Genomic DNA, 19282 nt, shown 5'->3' on the forward strand with positions numbered 1-19282 from the left:
GCTGAGTACCATTCTAGATTACACAGTGATGCTGCATTGTTAGACTCAAACACAATCAAATTAACCCCTTGACACCCTCCCCTTGGATGCATGCTGACATCTTGACACTGCTTTTGACAATAGATTCATAGTCCTTTTAATCACGCATCCTTGCCAGCAGACCCTTCAGTAAAAACAGTTTAAGAGTTTCAGAATTTTCAGTTATTTCTAATCTTGAGTCAAAGTCTTCTACAGGACTTTTTATCAATTGCTACATGACTTCCCCCACCCTGTGTCTTGATTATTACTCTACATACAGCAATTATGTAGGGATATTTCTGATTTTTGAACTGTTATCAGTATTCTATCAGTCTGAAGAGCTTCTAGAAAAAAACCACACTTTTAGAGTAGGAATTGAGGGGGCTAGAGTAAGCAATAAAAGTACTGCTGTGTTTTTCTCAAAGTAATGCTGAATGGCTATTATTTATAGGACTCTCCAGAGCATGTCAGCATTTTCCAAGGGAGAATTGTTCATGTTGAAGAAAATATTCAAGCAGCAGGAAAAAGGACAGGATGAAGTTGATGTCCTTACCTTTTTGTTGTGATCTTCTCTTTAAAACACCTTGGTCTGCTACAGCTACTTCTCAGCTTGCCACAATCATCTCCTGTTTATCTCCCTTCTTATGCCCTTCCCAGAAAATGCACGTACTATAAAAAGCACTGTCAGCCTCAGAACACCTCTTCATTGCTTTCACATTAGCCAACTGCCTACATCTTCAGTCTGTCTCCTGTGTGGTGAAAGGCTGTAGTGGAGACGCTTCCTATGGATGCACCATAAAAGCTGGCCTCCTGCAATGTAAAGGAGCTTGTCAAAGCAGGGAAAATTAATCTGGGCATTTCTAACTCTACAACAGATATGGCTAGAAGACTGCAAGAAGGTAGTGTGCAGTGAGACAGGGTCAGGAAGTGGTGAGATGTAGTACATAACACACTGCTGTGCTTGTATGCTTCACTTCACACAATTAGTCCATTGACTGAATTGGCAGAAGCTGAACATCACTGAAAGGATTAGTTGTGCTAACATGGTATAAACTGAAATTACATCTCAATGGCTTAGATAAACACACAATTTCACTTCTATAACCTGCAACAGATTCGAGTTTTGGGTAAAGAGCTCTTCAAATGTTGACCTTAAAATATATGTCTGTGTATGTATATAGCTATCTTCACTAAAACATACTGGGTGTCTCTTCAGGGTACTTTTTTTTTTCTCCCTAGTTTTTTGGTTTGTAATCTCACCCATCAAAGATGCATATTTAAACCCACTTCAGGACAGTAAATTAACAGAGCTACTCTGTCATTTGAACCAGCATTGTTATAACAAGAAATTCAGGCCATGGGGATTTCCACCTTCTTCATGACGACTGGAAGCATCCTGACAACAAGCACTCATTACTTGTCTGTTGCTAGATCTTTCTTGTTAAATTGTACTGGTGGCTTTGGTGGCATTGCTTTACAGTGACTGACATTCAAATATACAGCTGTTACTGTAGTACTATCTCATGGGCATGCTTGTGAAAGCAGTCCCAACCCATGTCCGTGCCAAAAAAAGCAGATTATTTTAAGTCAGCTCTGAAGGTGGTCACAGCTAAGGCATCTCAGCTGCACAGACAGTACCAGAAAGCCAAGGATGGTAACTCCTCCTAACAACTGTTCTGTTGATTTCATCAGACCTACACAGTTTCACACCAACTGAGAGAGCCTGAGATGAAGGGGACACAAACTGAAATGTCAGTTTTTTTCCTGGAACTGATAAAAACACCTCTGTATTTCACAGCAGTCAGCTGCACCAAGTAGTATTAGTCTATTTGCAAAGAGAAGCTTTAACGAATACACAGTGGTTAGTCTGGTAGCTGAGGACAAGGACATTAATTCTAAAAAAGCCTCTGTTTGCAAAACCATCTTCAACCTCAGCTCGACCTGTTAGCCCAGCCAGAGGTCAGCCCAGCGCACAGAGGTGCCTTTTACTTGTTTTCGAAGAGCCAGGGCCCAAAAATATTCTAAACACAGAAACAGGTTCTGTCATCACTGTAAGTAAGCACTGTGTAAACAGCTCTGCACGATGGAGGGTGCTGCACCCATAGGGAGTGGCAAAGAAGAAAGTTGGTTGACTTGAAATTTGGCATGGTATGCACCCACCACTGTTACTCACCAGCATCTGGATTTTTAATGGACAGTAGAGATACAGGAAATCTGTCTCTGCACAGAAAAGGCAACATATTTCAAGCTTGAATTTTTGACTCCCAAAAACCAAACTGAGAATTTGCACAGAAGAAAGGGACTCAGAACAATATATCTCTGTATATGTGTATATGTATCTCCCCTCTGAGCTCCACATTATCCTTCCTCTTCAAGTTGAAGACAGAAACGAATGGCAAAAGAACAGTCACGTTCAAAGCAGCAGTAATCTCTCAGCACATATGGCATGGCCAATGCCAAATAATTCCATATTTTCAAGTACTTTATGACACAGCTTCCTATTGCAGGTGTAACTCAGACTGGCAACTACCATTTTAGCTCACAAAACTTTTTGAAACTCCTTTTTTTTTTTTCTTTTAATAGAGGCAGTGAATGGCAGAAACTGCAATTAGTTTTCGTGTAGGTGTTTGAAACATCTTCACTGAAAAGCGGCACAAGTCATAGTGAGATTTCACTAGAATCATATTAAATCTCCAAAATGAGGAGGAAACAGATGTTTCACCATACAAAAAAAAAAAAAAAAAAAAAAAAGACGTTCTGCAGCCACTTGGCATTTGCCTTGAACTTTTTAATTACAAGGACTGTGCATAGCCCTGCAGACAAATCAGTCTGCTTTAAATGTTAGGGACAAGATTTTTTCCCCTTAGCCCCCCAACAGGAATTCAAGCCACTCAGCAGAATGGGACATGTCACAGGGATTAAAATTTAGTCTCACACAAATGTTTAAGGTGCATGTGGAAGAAATGCAAAAAGAAATTACTTCTTTTCAATGCCAAATCATGATTTTCCAATTACTTCTCAGCCCAGTTCATCTGCCCAGGGATGAATTAAACAAAAGGCTGAATCTAGAAAAGAACCTGTCTGATAAACTAACTGGGTGCCACCTTCCTAGCCTTCCTGTATTGTCCCCTGTTAAGAACCACACCACTGCTCCCCCTTGGGTTGACACACATCCCAAACAAACCACTTAAAATCCTAACATCTGTTTTGCAATTGATAGAGCACTCTGAAGATCTTGTTAAGAAACAGTGTCCAGAATCAAAATTCTAAATGCCAATATCTGAAGACAGTAGACAACTTACTGTAAAAATCTTCATTTCCTAATCTTTGATTCCAGAGTCATCTTCAGCAGATGATCTTACTTGGATTGCCACACATACTCTCAAAAAGAAAAGGCTTGGCATCCTGCCCACAGAAAGACAACTACACTGTTCCCCTCTATAATTAACAATTACAATGTGATCATCTTGCAAATAGGTTACAATAACTATTAGAAGCATCTAAAACAAACCAAGAAACCCTCAAAACCATTAATGTTCCTGGAAATACTGTTTTATTCTTGTGAGGGAACTGGGAAGTGGCTGGTTTTACACTCAAGATACAGTTACAGACTTCTCACTGTGAAAGTTACAAAAACAATGCAGAAGCTATAACTTTTCCCTTCATTAGTACTCTAGACCCTGGTGATGCTAATTTAATTGGCTCCCTCTTATCAAGGTAAATCAGTAACTTCACCTAACAGCACCATCTGCCATGCCACTTCAGCTGAGTTCTGAGGTCCATGTGTACTTGCATTGGACCATCCACTTAACACGTGGTCTCAATGCTCGTGAAGGTGACTTTCCCAAGGGCAGTCCAGAACAGAAATCAAGCAGCACTCTGAAAGCCTTCCGCTGTTACATGCAGTAAACATGCCAGAGTTGTTTCAGCTTTTACAGTAGTCATTATTTCTATTACAGTAGAAATTCAGTAATAATAATTTATTTTACAGTATCATTATTTCTATTTTAAAAAACTCTCAAAGGGGTCTCTTTGTCCTCCCAGTGCATTAACTTCATTGTTTATTATAAAAAAGAACTCTTATTTTAAATAACTGTAACAACACTCCCAGAACTGATTTCTCTCCCCCAGAACAAAGTTATCTGTGAAAGACTTGGCAGTTTTCCACAGGTAAATAACCAGGAATTGCAGGAGTCTATATTAGGAAGGTTATTTTTTGTATAAGATACTCAGATTTTCACCTTATAATCACAACACACTACCCCTCTTTCCTAAATACACTGGCTTGCTGTGTATAAACCCATACATCCTCAACAGAATTGTTACATGGGGGCACTATAGCACACTTTCAAAAGCCTTTACAGAACTTCCCTGGAAATTTCCACCACTGTATTTATCCTCCAGCAGGCAACGTGACAGATGCATGCCTTGTCAAGCTCCAAAAAGAAAGCACAGAGAAGAGATAACAAGGATGCACATCTGCTTCAAAGATGCTGTGACTCTCAAAGACCAAGTCAATGCTGCCGCAGGAAAGAAGCGATGATACTTTTCTCCAAAGGACCATTTCTCATTAGGAATCTCTGACCTGAAGTTTTAGGAATGCAGCTGCTCCAAAAGTGTTTTGAACTTCACTAAAATGGAAATGAAAATATGCATTTGAGTTGAGCTGGAGTTCAGCCTGCTCTTTTAAGAGCAGATTAACAAACCATCATAGTTGCCAGTCCTAAAAATTACTGGTTGGGCTGGACAGCTGAGATGTCCAACTTGGCTGGAAGAGTGGCACATTCTGAACCTGACCTTCAGTTTAATTTCATTTAGGTAAGTGCCATCTCAGTTTTGTAGATGTGTCAAAGAGGAGCATTTTCCTCCAGTCACATGATGATGCAACAGCCCTATGCAATATCAACATAACAGCATGCTAACTGAGAACAGGTTCTTTTTGCAGGAAACTAGCTAACCAAACATGGACAAGCTACAGCCAGGGAACAGCTAAAAGAAACTAATTTACTTCATTTTAAGATCTGATTCAACTACTGCTCTGCATACAGAGGGCTTCCAGAAAGACTAAACTTGGTTTTAACATAACACAAAGCTATACCAGTTCCTGAAATGGGTCAGTCAGTCAGCATAAGATAGATAGAAAGCAAAATCCTTCAGTATTGCCTGATTAAAACAAAGAATAGGATAAATTTTGCTTAGCCATTTAAGTCTGAACCTGGAAAAAATGCTGTTACTTCATTCTGAAATGTTTACACATGCATACTCACTGTTCTACACAAGCAAGTGAAAACTGACTGCCACGACAGGAATGAATGTCATTCCTTTTGAGAACAAAGATGACCACAACCTTACAAAAGTAGCTCAGGTCAGCAGCAGCAAGGCCTGTAAAAATAAATGGATCTACACCTATGTAAGGACATACCATGAATGTTTGTGGGTTTAGACCCATATCTCTTCATGATTCTGTCACATGATTGTTACTTCAAATACTTTTTGTACGAAGTACATACTGATGTCACTTTATACCAGGAGCCCTATGGATTCTGCCAGATGTACATCACACAGTACTACTGCCAGACTTTCAATGAAAACGAGCCTAGTGCATGCACACAAACCTGTGATGTAGGTCATGAAGTCAGTGAAGGGTTTAGCATGTATCTGATTAAGCAGGAGAGACATTTATCCACTAATAAAAATGTGCAAACATGCATGACTAAGTTGTGTTCAGAAACAGGAAAACCGAGCTAGGCTGAGCTGCAGAGTGGAAAGCAGTTTGTGCGTGTCACAGTATCTACCTAGGACTGCTTTAGTCAGGGCTACATAAGGGCTCATGTTTCACCACCATACCAGCCTTTTGCCTGCACCTGCAAAGTGCAATGAAAGTCCACTGCTTTGAGAAAAGTTGTTAGGTGATAAAGTACAGTAACAGCAACTTAAGGTCCCTATCCTATCAAAGTCCTTGTTAGGTAGCAATATAAAATTGAGATGTCTGAAAAATTCAGTCTGACCTGGAGATTCCCTCCTCCTCTCCTTGCCAGAAATCCCCTGGTATAGCTAGAATCCCCAGTAACAAGCTAGATGGTGGACTTGAATGTCATTAACTCCATCAGAGTTGACAGCAGAGGAGGTTTCCTCCCTCCTGAGGTCCAGCACATGGGAGCTGAGGTGAGACATCTGGCTCCCACAAGTCTAATGTTATATTCTCATGGTAATGCACAGTCCAAAATTTTGTGCTCCCTGTACTTCAAATGAAATTTGCTGGGTAGCAGTGGTATCAAGACAGTGCTTCAAATAAATAAGAGCAAAGGGGACAAGTGAAAAAACATCTTGGTAGACAAGCTATAAAGGGTTTGGTATGTTATCCAGGCTGAGCAAGAATTATTAGCGTAGTGACTAATATTGCTAACCAAGTACTGTTCAAGAAAATCAAGTTTCAGGTACAAACAACCAGGAAATTAGAAAATAACCAGCCTGGTTCAGTATTGAGACAGGTTACCCAAGCTCCACACACAGTTCTAAAGCATTAACAGCTCTCATAGCTCACATACCAACCCCCAAGCTCTGCTGATCTGCATTTCCCTATCAATCTGGTCTGTACTCATCCACAGGAAGAGGCTAGTCCCCTGACTCAGCCCCCATTTCCTTCCTCCTCCAGGTTAGCGCTTACTACGAAACAACACATGCCACAGTCCCGTTCAGTTCATCACCACTGTTTTGATATGTGGTTTTGGTCAAAAGCCTAGAATTTCCTTGATATATCAGAAAAAATTATCTCTAGATATTTTTGTCTCCTAGCAGGTTCTTTGAAAAGCTCAATTAGATATTGTCTCCTAGCAGTTCTTTGAAAAGCCCAAGCTTTTTTAGTTGTTTCAGTACAACAGCCTTTCTCTTTCTAGAGAAAGTTTCCAAATATCTTTTCCATTATTCCATTAGGCTCACAATATTTGAATCTCACTAACTTCACTTTCATCATTAAACTAGCCAATGCTTCATTATGGGAACTTGAAAAGACAAATCACGGCAAAGTCTCTACAGAAAAGGTCCATGCAGAGGGGAAAACGACAGGAAGGTTTTGTATATTTAATATTATACAGTCTACTTGACCATGAAATTCTTCTTCCAAAAAGGAATTGAAAAAAGCCCTCCAGACAACAAAAAAGTAAAGCACTATCTTGCTAAGCACAGCTATCTACAAAGTTTCACTTAGGTCTATTAATTTCAACAGAATTAAGATGTTTATCTTTGTAAGATACTCTATCACTTATAAGGATCTGTTTTTAAATAAAATATTTCAGTACATGGAGAATGCCTACTTTGTTTTAACTTAAGAAATCACAGTGCTTCAACTTTCCACTTCATGTCAGGTTTTTGTGGGTTTCTTTGAAAATGCCAGAATGCACATAGGCCCACAGAAAACACCACTTTCGGTCAAATGGCTATAAGAAAAAAATATGTTTTAAATTTTACTTCAAATGTCATCACATTTCTATATCTTTAAGTAATCCAAGCCACATTGTCAAGTGTTAATGAGACACCTGCTCACAGTTACTTCAGTTTCTAAGATTTCATCTCTGATCTTCAAATCATATTGAAAATAGGATCTATGCTTCCAATTTTTTTATAAAATACCTCAATTCAAACAAGTAGTCTGATATACTGATTTACAGCTGTCTGATATATTAATTTAGAGCCATAAAGATAATTTCAGTTCTCATTGGTCATCAAGAAATTTCAGTTCTCTCACTGAACTTGATTAGTATTTAGGATTAAAACTGTAGTTTATTATGGAATTTTAATTGCAGTTATTGCATAGTTGTCAATAGCTCTTAAAAACCAGCCAACCATTCAGCTAGAAATGCGTTAAGTGTTAACAGTTCACACAAGAGGCATCCTGGTTCTCTAACACAGAGCTGATTGATGACATAAGTAAAGCCAGTTTCTCTTGCCAGTAAAAGCTATCTTTTTTTCCCCCTTTTGTTACACAGGAGGAGTACACCCCGCAGTCAGGTCAGCATTTCCTGAAAGGTTCCAAAGAGCCTATCTCTTAAAACAACAACTTCAGGCTTCAATCAGAAGCGAAGCACGTTTCATGCAAAGTTATGAAATAACACACACCGTTAGACTATAACATATATTTTTTTCTTATTGTACAACAATGGGATCTGGCTTGGTTTGATTTAACAAGTCATATATCAAAGTTGATGTAAACCCAAGTTTTTTGTTTTTTTTTTTTTTTTTTTTTAGAAAAGATGAGCTATCCTAATTAAACAAAAAGAAGTTTCCTGATATAAGGTGCATTTATAAAGCTTTTCAGAAAACAGGAATAGAAAAAAAAAGTATAATTCTCACAACCTACCAGAATATTTGAAGAAAAGGGATTTCCTTATGAGATGAAGCTTCATGCTACTGAGCCTTTTTTTCTGTTCATATGGAAACCTTCCTGCAAATGATAGCATTTTTTATTTTAACAAAGATTGGCTAGAAAGTGTGCTACTCAAGCTAATGAAATAAAGAGAAGAAATTGCTGCTGTGCCTTTACAGATTTTTCCCTTCCCCTCCTTTTTATAGAGTTTTCTGCAGAATATTAAAATCATACAACTTTCAATGAGAACCCATGGCAGTTTAACTCAGAGGAACATATTCCCACCCCCAAGCCAACATCCTCTAGTCTGCCTGTCTTCTAACCTGTGGAAAAGGAAATGCAGCTGTTTCTGTAGTTTCTTACAAGTGTACACTGTCCCATTAACTTCTCTGAAGGGTTTACTGTAATTGAGCAACACATTCTGGACTACAGGTTTAAGATCTTAAAACTGATTACTCCTAGTGATTTAATTGTTAATAAGCTGTAACGCTCAGCTGAATAAATAAAGTTTCTGCAGTCTCAAACATCACAGATGTAAATCCTGTCACACTAATGAAATACCTGAAGGATTCAATATAAACTGGGTGAGACCTATATTTATTTTATCATTACCCCTCCACCAGCTTCTTTCTGTATGTTGTTGTGTTATCACAGAATTAGTTCAACAAGGGCTACCAGAAACAGGAACAGAATGTCTCACTACAAGTATTCCAATGGTCCCTAAAAGAATAATGGTTCTCCTGTTGATGGGAAAGCATCTCCTTTTCCTAGCTGCAGTCAATTTAACAGGCAGTTTTCCAGGACTAGCATTTTCAGAACAAATAACAAGAGAATTTAACAGTTTCTTGCCTAAAAGAGGAAGGAAAACAACTGTTGGTAGAAAATATTGGTTGGAAAAAAGCAGCTAAAAGATCCTATAGGAAAGAATGACATATAAGCAAATGGTGTCAGCATGTGGATGTTGAACAAGTGAAAAAAGGCAACTCATAACTGAAATAAACAAAACTCCCATAGAAAGGGAATTTTTAAGTGCTAGGTAAGAGTATGCATAGGGGGATTGCGGTGGTTTAATTCTCTCCTCTGGTATGTACCCTTGGCAACAAACTCTGCTTAACTTTGCACTGAAAGCATGACAAACAACTCATCAGTAATGTAGAAGTTGATGAAAATCACTGTGTTTTTAAAGGAAAATATAGGTAAGAGAAGTTCCTTGAAGAGCAGATCAGATCAGCCATCCATTTAATGGTCTACATTTCCTCTCATAAAAGATACCAAGTGCTTCGGAAAGTGTGGAAAAATCTTGTCGAGCAGAGAAGTATTTCTAACCTTTGTAATTTTGACGATCAATCTATTCCCTAAGCATAAGTTTGCATTTTACAACAGGCAAGCACAAGAAACAATGTCCTGTTTGGGAAATGTTACATTTCTTCATTACTCCTTTGAATTTTTAACATGGTTTTGACCCTCCACTGCTTCAAATTGGTATTCTACCATCTCCTCCCTTGTCAGAGAAGCCACACAGTTCTAGCTGTTTAGGTACTACTATTAGCTGTTTCTGAAAGGAGACAACCATTTCTAACAGCTACTCTTCTTGATTAGTACTTCAGTTGGTTCTGTTAAGTTGCAGTCAAAAAGGACAAAGAAAAGCATAGTCCCTCAAAAATAACTGGAAATTTCAAAGAACAATTATCTTACAGATAACCCCACTGGGCCAAGGATACAATCATAGGCAGAACTCTCCCTTGTTTACTGTGAGAGATCTGCTCACATTACCTGAGGTCAGGCTCCTGCACTTAGCTACTGAATTATCTCCCCAACTCCATCTATATACAGCAAGAACCACATTCCTGCTGTGAGCCCAAGGAATTTACCTGCCTGACTTAACCAACTAGGTTGCCAGATGCCTATAGATGGCTGGGAGGCAAATGCTCCCCCAGACCACCTATTGCACATGATTATTTCACTGAAGAGTTCTGCATAAGCATCATTGTACTAAAGCCAACCAACTTATTTTACATAATTACAGCATATTCATTCCTGCAGAAGACCACAGCTCAACAGACGGAACATCCCAGGAAGTGGGAACCCTCCTGATAACTTTGACACACTGACTTGCCTCCTGTAAAACCAATCCAGTGTCCTACTGTTTATTCATTTTATTTCTGACTTCAGCCACTTGTAAGGATTACTGGACATCACACAGCCTGTGCAGTGCAACAGTACAGTACGTCTCCAGTTGAGTCCAACACACCCAAGATGCACTCAGAAAAGGGAAAGAATATAATGAAACCCAGATGTTCTTAACCTCCCTTTTGGTTTTATACACCTGCTTCTGCTTTGTTCCAGATATTCTACCTCAAAATGTATAGCTGAATTGAAATATAAGAAATGCAAGAACCAGGCACTAATCTGAGTTAACAAGCTGCTTGCTAACTGAGGAGTCCTGCATACTTCCATTATTACAGGTCTAAAAATAGCAATCCTTTGAGAAGCTGTTAGAACAGCAAAATGTGGCATATGGATATAAAAGTAATCTGTGGATGAAAGAAAAAGATGTTGAGAATCTATTGTAAACGAATGGTTAAATAAAGCCATTTAGTCCCAGCTTCAAGTAGCAAATATTGCCATAATTATCAGTGATGTCAGAGCCAACTGCTCCACATGGGGTCTTGCAATATTCCCTTCAGAACAGCTAGGCTCCCAGGCAGTGGGGTCTGCTCCAGATGCAAGCTATGCAGATTCCTAGCACTCTCTGACCACTCTTTAGGTCTTATTTCTACCCATTTTGTATCTCTGCATGGTAAACCTCACCAGAACAATGATGTTGCTTACTGTTCAACACTTTGCACAGTGGAAATCAGGTCCAGTTGGGCCCACAGTGAGCCTGTTGTGACAGCAAGGCACCAAATATCAGATAGAGGCCCATGGCTGCTTCATTCTCCCTAACAGATGCACAGGCCGTATCAGAGGCCCTAGTATTACCAGCCTGCCTGGTCTACTGAAACAACATATTAGGGCTGGCAATCAGCCCAGAAAGTTTAAACATGGTACAAACTATAGCTCCAGCCCAGAGGAAAAAGAGTAAGAAAACAGTAAATACCTTGAAATTAGGACTCCTCCGGAATTTCACCTTAGCCTTCAAAATTAGGAGCCTAAAACTACATACTGTGCACATACTGCACCTACACAGCGAGGTTCCTCAGCTGTTGTCATATCTGGAATTTCACATGAATCTGTCACACAGGGGCAGAGAGAAGGAATTTGAGAGGCAGATGTGAGGCAAACACCTTGTCAGGATCTCACAGCATCATTTTGCATTTCTTTCTTTTAAAAAGCGCATGCCCTCAGGATCACTATTTTGATGTGTGTACCTTTTGCTGGGTGGATGCTTTACCCACTCCTTGACTTCCAGAGGAGATGCCCCAAGAATTCACTCCCTCCAAGCACACTCTTCTTTTTAAGTGCAAAACTGGTTCAAGGAGTACAGCTACAGAGAAAAATTCCAGGTGCAGTTATAGGATGGGCCCTTCCATCAGCACAGGAAAAAAAGGAGTCACAGTCTAAAGGGAGACAAGAGGAGCAGCTTCATCCGATGCTGAACTGCACATGGAGGTCCCTCCAGATATGGGTCCCTAACATCCAGCCAAAGGGAGGCAAAAGTAGAGACAACTCACTGTAATAGGTAGGAAGACTCGCTTTTAGGCAGCCTCCTTTTCCAGAGTAATTAAGAGTCATTTCCTGAGAACATACCCCACTAGAGGCTCATGCAATAGAGCATTTCTTAGCAGCACACTTGATGGCCTGCAAAGATATAAACAAAGTTCAACTGCTCATGCTCCAAAGCACTGGCAAAACCTAGCCCTCCCTCAGCCCAAATCCACATTTTGGCACAATGCTGCAGAACACAGGCTATATTCATTAAACAGGTGGCTTCTCCGGCTTGCTTCACTGTAGTCTGCAAAGCTGTCAAAAAAATCACGAATTGACCAGAAAATGCTTCCACAATACCTGCAGAGGACAGCCCAGCTTGTTGAGTTTCAAAACTTTCTAAACCAAAAGCCTGTAATTTTTAAAGACACGCCCATTTCCTGGTGTTAAAACCACCTGATCAATCTCAGCTGAGAAACACTGTATCTGCACTGAGAAAGAGGTCTAAAGGACACCACTTTTTTCACCAGTGTAGCAATGGTATAAGTAGATGAGGTTTCTCACACAACTAACACACTGCACAGTCAGCCTGCTTGAAACAAAGGACTTGCTAAAAGGAGATGGTGTAACGTGAAAGCAGAGCTAGAATCTGCATTTCATTAGAGACATGGAAAACATGTAAGGAAAAAAAAGTCATCCCACAAAAAGGATATTACTGGGACGCTCACTGGAAATGTTTTCCTTTGGAAAAGGGAAGTTCACCAAGGGGTTAAGGTAACGATGGCATAATACTTAGAGAGGAACGTTTGTAATAGGTAGCACTAGCTCTACTGTAACACTTCCATGTGCTGTAGATAAAATACACTGGACAAGGCAACTCTGTACGCTATTCAAAGAAACAACGTAAAGAATGCAGGCACTACACCTTATTAACACTTGTCAGATAACATGAGGAAGTCACGCAGATGACTTCAGTAATTCCTGATAAATCAAATGAGAAAGAATTTACAAATTATAATTTCCTACTGAAAACAAAGCCAGCTGTAGTGATAGAAAGCAAACCTTTTTGCACCTCAGATTTTATACCTCCTAGGTAGATTTCAAAGGCACAGCAGACACATGAAAATTATTTTCAGAGCCTTACACCTGGATACATGTAGTTACCCTTTGCTATTTTTTTCCTGTAAAAATGAACTTTCTCAATAATTTTCCCCATTTATTCTGGAATGCCATCAATCTAATCAGGCATCAGGACGCTTTGGATTTGTCTTATTTCCCAAACCACTTGGAAGAAAAAATAAAGAGCATATCAATGTATGAGTTAAATGGAAAAATTATTACTAATGTCATGATGATTTATTGTGGAAGTTTTAGTTTCATTTTAAAGGAAAAATTTATTGAAGTTGTTTCCAAGGCTTAGAATAGTATTAACTGCCAAATCTCAATCTGTTTTTCAGGCACTGATCATTTGTAAAGTATTGTGTCAGTCCAGTAGTAGTAACTGCTATTAATGAGCATTGCAAGTAGACCATCTGACAAGATGCCACAGCCAGGCACTGTTATTTAGACCAGTGCGTGCCCTAACTTCATGGAAAGATACAATAACCTTTTTTTTTTCCTCTTTTAATTAATCTATTCAATATCAAAATGTCAAGTTCCTCTGATTAGCTCAACACATACACTGTAACAGGACATTTGAAAGCAGCGTCAAAGACGACCAACTTGCTTTGTGCCTTTCCATTACATGCACACAGTCATCAAAGAACAGAAACACAAACTTTAAAATTTATTACCAAGCCTATGCCATTTAAGCTCAGGAATTACAAACTTTGTGTATGCAAGAGGGGAGATGGATTGCCTGCCAAGATGACATTTATACTCAAAGTAAACAGGTAGCACAGCCTAGATTTCCTAATGTGGCAGGTTGTTTACAGGCTCTGATTTTCAGGTGCTGAATGCTCTGACCGCATGCGTGCAAACCAGCTGCATGCTTGTGAAAACACAAACCACATGCTCCAACGTGAAACCTCTGTTCCAGGAAACAGAAGGGACTTGGTTAAATTGTAGATTGGGCTGTCCTCAAGCATTCCTCCCAGTCTGACCATTAACACTGATATATTGGAGTTGGGGACACACAATTCCCTTTGCTTTGCTGAAGGGATGGAAAAAATGTGTTTAAAAGGAAGAAGTGAGAAGTAAACAAGTAGAGAAAAAAGATGAGGGTGTCTGTGGGAACCACTTAGAATCATGTTGTTGCTAAAAAAATCTTGCAATGTGAAGAAATTGGCTGTGAGTAGGTTTGCAGCTACGAAGAGATACAAAACCTCAACATGGTTTGAAGCGGTTTTGAAGAGGAGCTGTAGCAGCTGGCTTGGATTCTGAAGTGTGTTTGGAGGGGAAAAAAACAAACAACCCATGTGTTCAAGACATACATATCTGCAGAGAACACTAAGAGAACCTTACAGAGCACCACAGGGCCTGGACCAGAATCACACCTCTTCTCATGAAGGAGTGAGAAGTGGACTGGGAGCCTTACTCAAGTGACTCTCCTATTTTCCCCGTGCGGTCTGTACCAGCAAGGGACTCTCAGCTTTTGCTCTTCCCAAAGGTAGGCTGGGTTAGGAAGCTCTTAGCACCCCTCTTTCCACCAAGTATATTTATCTCAGCAAGTCCCAATGGGCCTGAATCCAGCTACAACAAACTTTCTGGGCACTTGTGACTGTTATGAAATGGAGTGACTCAGCCAAGCTACATCAGAAAATGAACATCTTTTATTTGTTCACAGAAACTTAAGAAGCCAAGGGCAGAAAAAACACAAGTGTCAAAAAAGACACATCCCAACATATCTTCATCTTACAAAGCTTAGCCCTTCTCTCTGACCTTAACTGCTATCTGGTTTTCTGTATCCCCATACACTTCTGAATGTTCTGCCTCCTTCCCCAGACCCACAGCTTTGTGCTTAAGGGAATCAGCCATCTGTCCAGTGATGCTGTTGAATCAAAGGTATCAGTGTTTATTTACCACCATTTACCAGCATTTCCCCACTTATGTTCTTATTGCCATGGTGAGCAGCAACAGAGCCTGAAAGATAAGGTCAAAATATAGCCTAGATATCTCCCACAAGCCATCTGGAACAATCAGTTTCTGAGGAATTCTCTGGCATGGATTTGCACTTACTTTGTGACCAAAAGCCAACATCAACTCATCACTCTGGACTCCTAACTGAGCTCCTGGGACATCTGGGAACAAGAACCATCCCTAAAAACACTGAACCCAGATTCCTCTCCAGGAACTGAAGAGGAGCCTCCCAGTTCCTTATATATTATCAGTGTTACCTCTCTGGTCTGTGTCAGCCTCATTCTGTTTCCTTCCACAGTGTGGGACTTCAGGTCCCTGCCACATACCTGCTTTGCTGAGCAGCCCACCATCACTTCATAGGAACTGATTATTATTTCCCATCTTTCAGAAACTTTTCAGCCTATCTTTGCACAAATTACAACGGTAATGTATGACAATATATGTTGCATCTGAATATTTGTGCAGATGCAGCAGATCTCTTCCCCAGTTACTATACCGCTGAAAATCAAATGTCAGTCTGCATGTCTTATATTACTCATGGATAATGCAATTAGCATCACAGTACAGTTACGTAAACTGTTAATCAAACATCTAGACAGAGGAAAAAAGAGGACATGTCAAATGAATCCTGGAAAGAGACACAAAGTACAGGCTGTCAAGACTGCGCATGTTGAAGTGCTGCAGGAAGGATGAAAATTATTGTGGTGCACCATGATTTAGACCTGCCTAAAAGGGAGGCTATCCACTTGGTGAAAATCTGGACCAACGCAGATGTTCAGCATGAGAGATTGTGTCCTGGAGACAGTTATGAGGACACAAAGTATGGAGTACTAAAAAGGCTGACATAATACTGACATACAACCGCCCTCTGTCCTGTCTCAGCAGGAGTCAAACTTCAAACACAGGGACCTAACAGAAAATTGGATTTCAGTAAAAGTTGACATTTCTCAGCATTAAATAGAATTATTCAAGACATGAGAACACAAAGTGCAGTACTGACAATGGTGTCAACATATCACAATGGTGATATCGCAATCCAGCCTGGCATCCTAGACTTAGATGAATTATGCACTGGTCAAGACCAAAGCTTTTCACTCCTGTGTTATCTCCTGTATCAAATGAGCCACGTCTGGATTAATTTTAAGAGAGCTATTTTGAGACTCTCTGCTACATTAAAGCAAAAGTAGCTTCATGTCAGTTTTAGCCTGGGAGACTGGCTAAAATCCAGTTCTAACTACAGACTATGTGGAACCAAATGCAGACTCAGGCCTTAATTTTGACTTATGTATCACAACACAGAGACATCAGCTGGTTTTCCCCTGTGAATTGAAAAAAGCCTTCTCTGCTGGTGAGTTTTGATGTCCTAGCTGCTTTCTGATCTGAAAAATAACAATGCAGTTTGGAAATTCTTCCCCTCTATCTTGAAACACACTTTTGAATAGCCTAAGTGAAGGGTTCATTTTAATCTGGATCACCAGCAAGATACAATACAACCAAAAAACAGATCAAAATTAAGAAAAAGACAGTGTGCTGAGGAAAACAATTAAAGATTTAGCCAGAAAATAGGAATAACTCAAAGGAAACTGCCCCAAGTAATGGAGAAAGCGTCAGTGAAGAATTGTGAGTAATTCTTGCCTGCTTTTCTCACTTCAGATAAAAAACACACTTCAATGTTTTCTTGCTTCAGTCCCAAGAGATCTGAAATGCTTGCCTTGAGCTACTATGGACCGTACAAATCAGTTCAACAGAAAAGACCAAAAGTTTATGAGAAAGTGCATACCATAAGCTTAGGAGCAAGACCTGTGTCATTCAGTGAGCATACTACATCCACTCACACTTGGAACTAAGCTCCATGCAAGTAAACACTAAAGGATATCGTAAGGGAGAGCAAAAGTGCTCTCACTGCATTGAGGTGACTAGCATGCAGCACACCAGAGCCTTTCCAAAACACTACTGTACTTTCTAGGTCACCATGTGCAGGTTCCAGTGCCTTTCCCAGGGCAAAAGGGTCTGTAAACTGGTCTGAAAGACAGTGCTGATCAATTTGTAGATGACAGATATATATACATCATTATGTTACGGGACTGAACACCAGTGTGTGCAAGCAAAGTCTCCTTTCTGATGGCAGTATGATCTTGTGCAAGTCATTTTCACTGTCTTGATATTTTCAACTGTAGCAAAGACAATAATGATGATGCACACTGTAATTATGCATTTAGATAAGATATTGAAAGAAATCAGAAGTGGATATATACTGAAGATTAAATCACTCTCTGTGGCTTCTTCTCTTCACTGACTGTCATGGAAACCCAGTCAAGGAACTTTAACTAAACATTGAACTTAAAGGCATCTGGAATTTGATAATCCAAGTCTAACCCTAGCAGTGTAAGAGTTAGCATCGGTATTAATATGCTAAATACCAATTCTCAAAAAATCTCAATGTGAAATACCAGAATCCTCCAGATGGTGGGGTTTTTTTCCTCCCCACGGGGTACATTATCATAGACATTAATTGAAAAAAGCCTATTTACTTCAAACATGAAGGGAGGGAAAAGTGCCAAGACTGGAGTTGTCCATGACAGCTGCAGCGAGAAAAAAAAATAAATAGGCCTATAGCAACATGAAAACTTTTAACATGCCACTGTAAAGGTTAAAATGTCAGTTAGATTTCTTCAAGAGTCAGATAATTTTATCATGAATCACCTTAGTGGTGGTGCACACTCAGCTGAGAGGAACTGTGGACACAATTTGGTTCTAATTCACAGATAGAAATATCTATATACTTTTTTTTTAAAAAAAACCAAAGAACAAAAGACAAAATGGTGAAAACAAAACTCTTAAAAGAAGCAGCAGGAAAGTCTTATTAAGGAGAACAGTTTTGCAGTGTGACATCAGGTGATGCTCAGTGGACTAAGTGCAATTTCATCTGCATGAAATCACGCTCATCAGCTCACAGTCTGGCCCAGGGACTCCAAAGAAAAATGTAGTCACCTCAAGCTGATGTTCACCTATATAATAATGCTCAGCAGCAAGAAATTAGCACAGCACAGATATTTATCACACCAGGACTCCGTGATCTGTCTCACCTCCACCTTCTCTCCTTTCTTGGTAACTCTGGAAAAGAGTTTACCCTTCCCTTGGACTCCCTTTGATATCAAAGGGCACCCAGTTAGCCCTTCCAGTGGAAGGAGATTCTCATGAACCTAATGTTTCCTAACACCCAAGGCTCACCTACTCTCTCTGGTTGTCTGGAGAAGAGCACATTAGTCAACCAAGACAAAGATTATAATGGATGCAAAGACTCCTTGAAGATTTATCCCTCACAGCCAAATTCTCTCCCTTGCTGTTTTATGAAAGTTGAAATATTTCTGTGGGAATGTACCAATATCTAGCTTCCATTAAAGATTTTTTAACTCTAGCATGACCCCAAAGGGAAACTAAAGAAATAGACTTAACCTGCTCTGTGAGTAACAGCACTTCTGTAAACAAGTCAGGCAGTGATTAAGGAACTCACAGGACCCAACGGCTTTGAAACTCAATCTTATACAATATAAATACAGCCCCACCCTCTTTTCTACATCTCCTCTAACTGATTACATTCGAATCATGCATATTAGAAAAAACATCAAGACAGTACCGTTAGCTGCACAAGTTGCAGAAGGACAAAACGGCGTGAAGTGCCTAAGCCTCTTTAATAACGATGCTGCTCTCCACTGCAGATCACCTGGCACACATGGCTCAGCTCTGAAAAAATAATGCACACACTCCCAGATTAAATTACTCCTGGAGTGGAAAAGACATTGAGCAGCCTGCCTGTTTCAATTGGCTCTGTAGTGACTGAGCTCAATGAATATGGAAATAGTTGGAAATCCTAGACCAATATAGAGAAGGAGGAGGAATATGTGACCCACATAAAAGCATGCTGGAGTTGCCTGAAAGTAAAATCATAGTGCTATATCAAACATGTGTAAAATCCTCAGCATCAAGGATAGGAGGTAAAAAACAAAGACGACATCAGTAAAATGACAGAAGGTCCCAACAGAGATGCAAAGACTTTCAAAAGCTCTTTACAGGTTGTCATCCTAAGAAAGACGTGAAACTGAGAATTTGTTAAATTTTAATTCCTAACCCTAATCTAGACATTTGTGTCTCTTTTGCTGATGAGGTTTAATAGGT

The 19282-nt window shown here is 39.7% G+C and overlaps 1 protein-coding gene across 6 annotated transcripts in view; it reads right to left on the reverse strand.

Moving 5' to 3' along the window:
* Positions 1-19282, reverse strand: part of CSGALNACT1 (chondroitin sulfate N-acetylgalactosaminyltransferase 1) — a 51100-nt gene that overhangs the window by 23011 nt on the left and 8807 nt on the right. For 2 of the 6 annotated variants that reach the window (XM_080388144.1, XM_080388149.1), the window contains exons 1-3: positions 8375-18850; positions 2192-2238; positions 572-828 (exon numbers count right to left, since the gene is read on the reverse strand). The gene's annotated coding sequence lies outside the window, so the exon portion shown is untranslated. Of the gene's footprint in view, positions 1-571; positions 829-2191; positions 2239-8374; positions 18851-19282 lie in introns of those variants that run through there. The other 4 variants (XM_080388146.1, XM_080388147.1, XM_080388145.1 and 1 more) reach the window with 4 other exon arrangements.

This window comes from Falco punctatus (genome assembly GCF_963210335.1).
Source record: "Falco punctatus genome assembly, chromosome: 1".
In the NCBI taxonomy this organism is placed as follows: Eukaryota; Metazoa; Chordata; class Aves; order Falconiformes; family Falconidae; genus Falco; species Falco punctatus.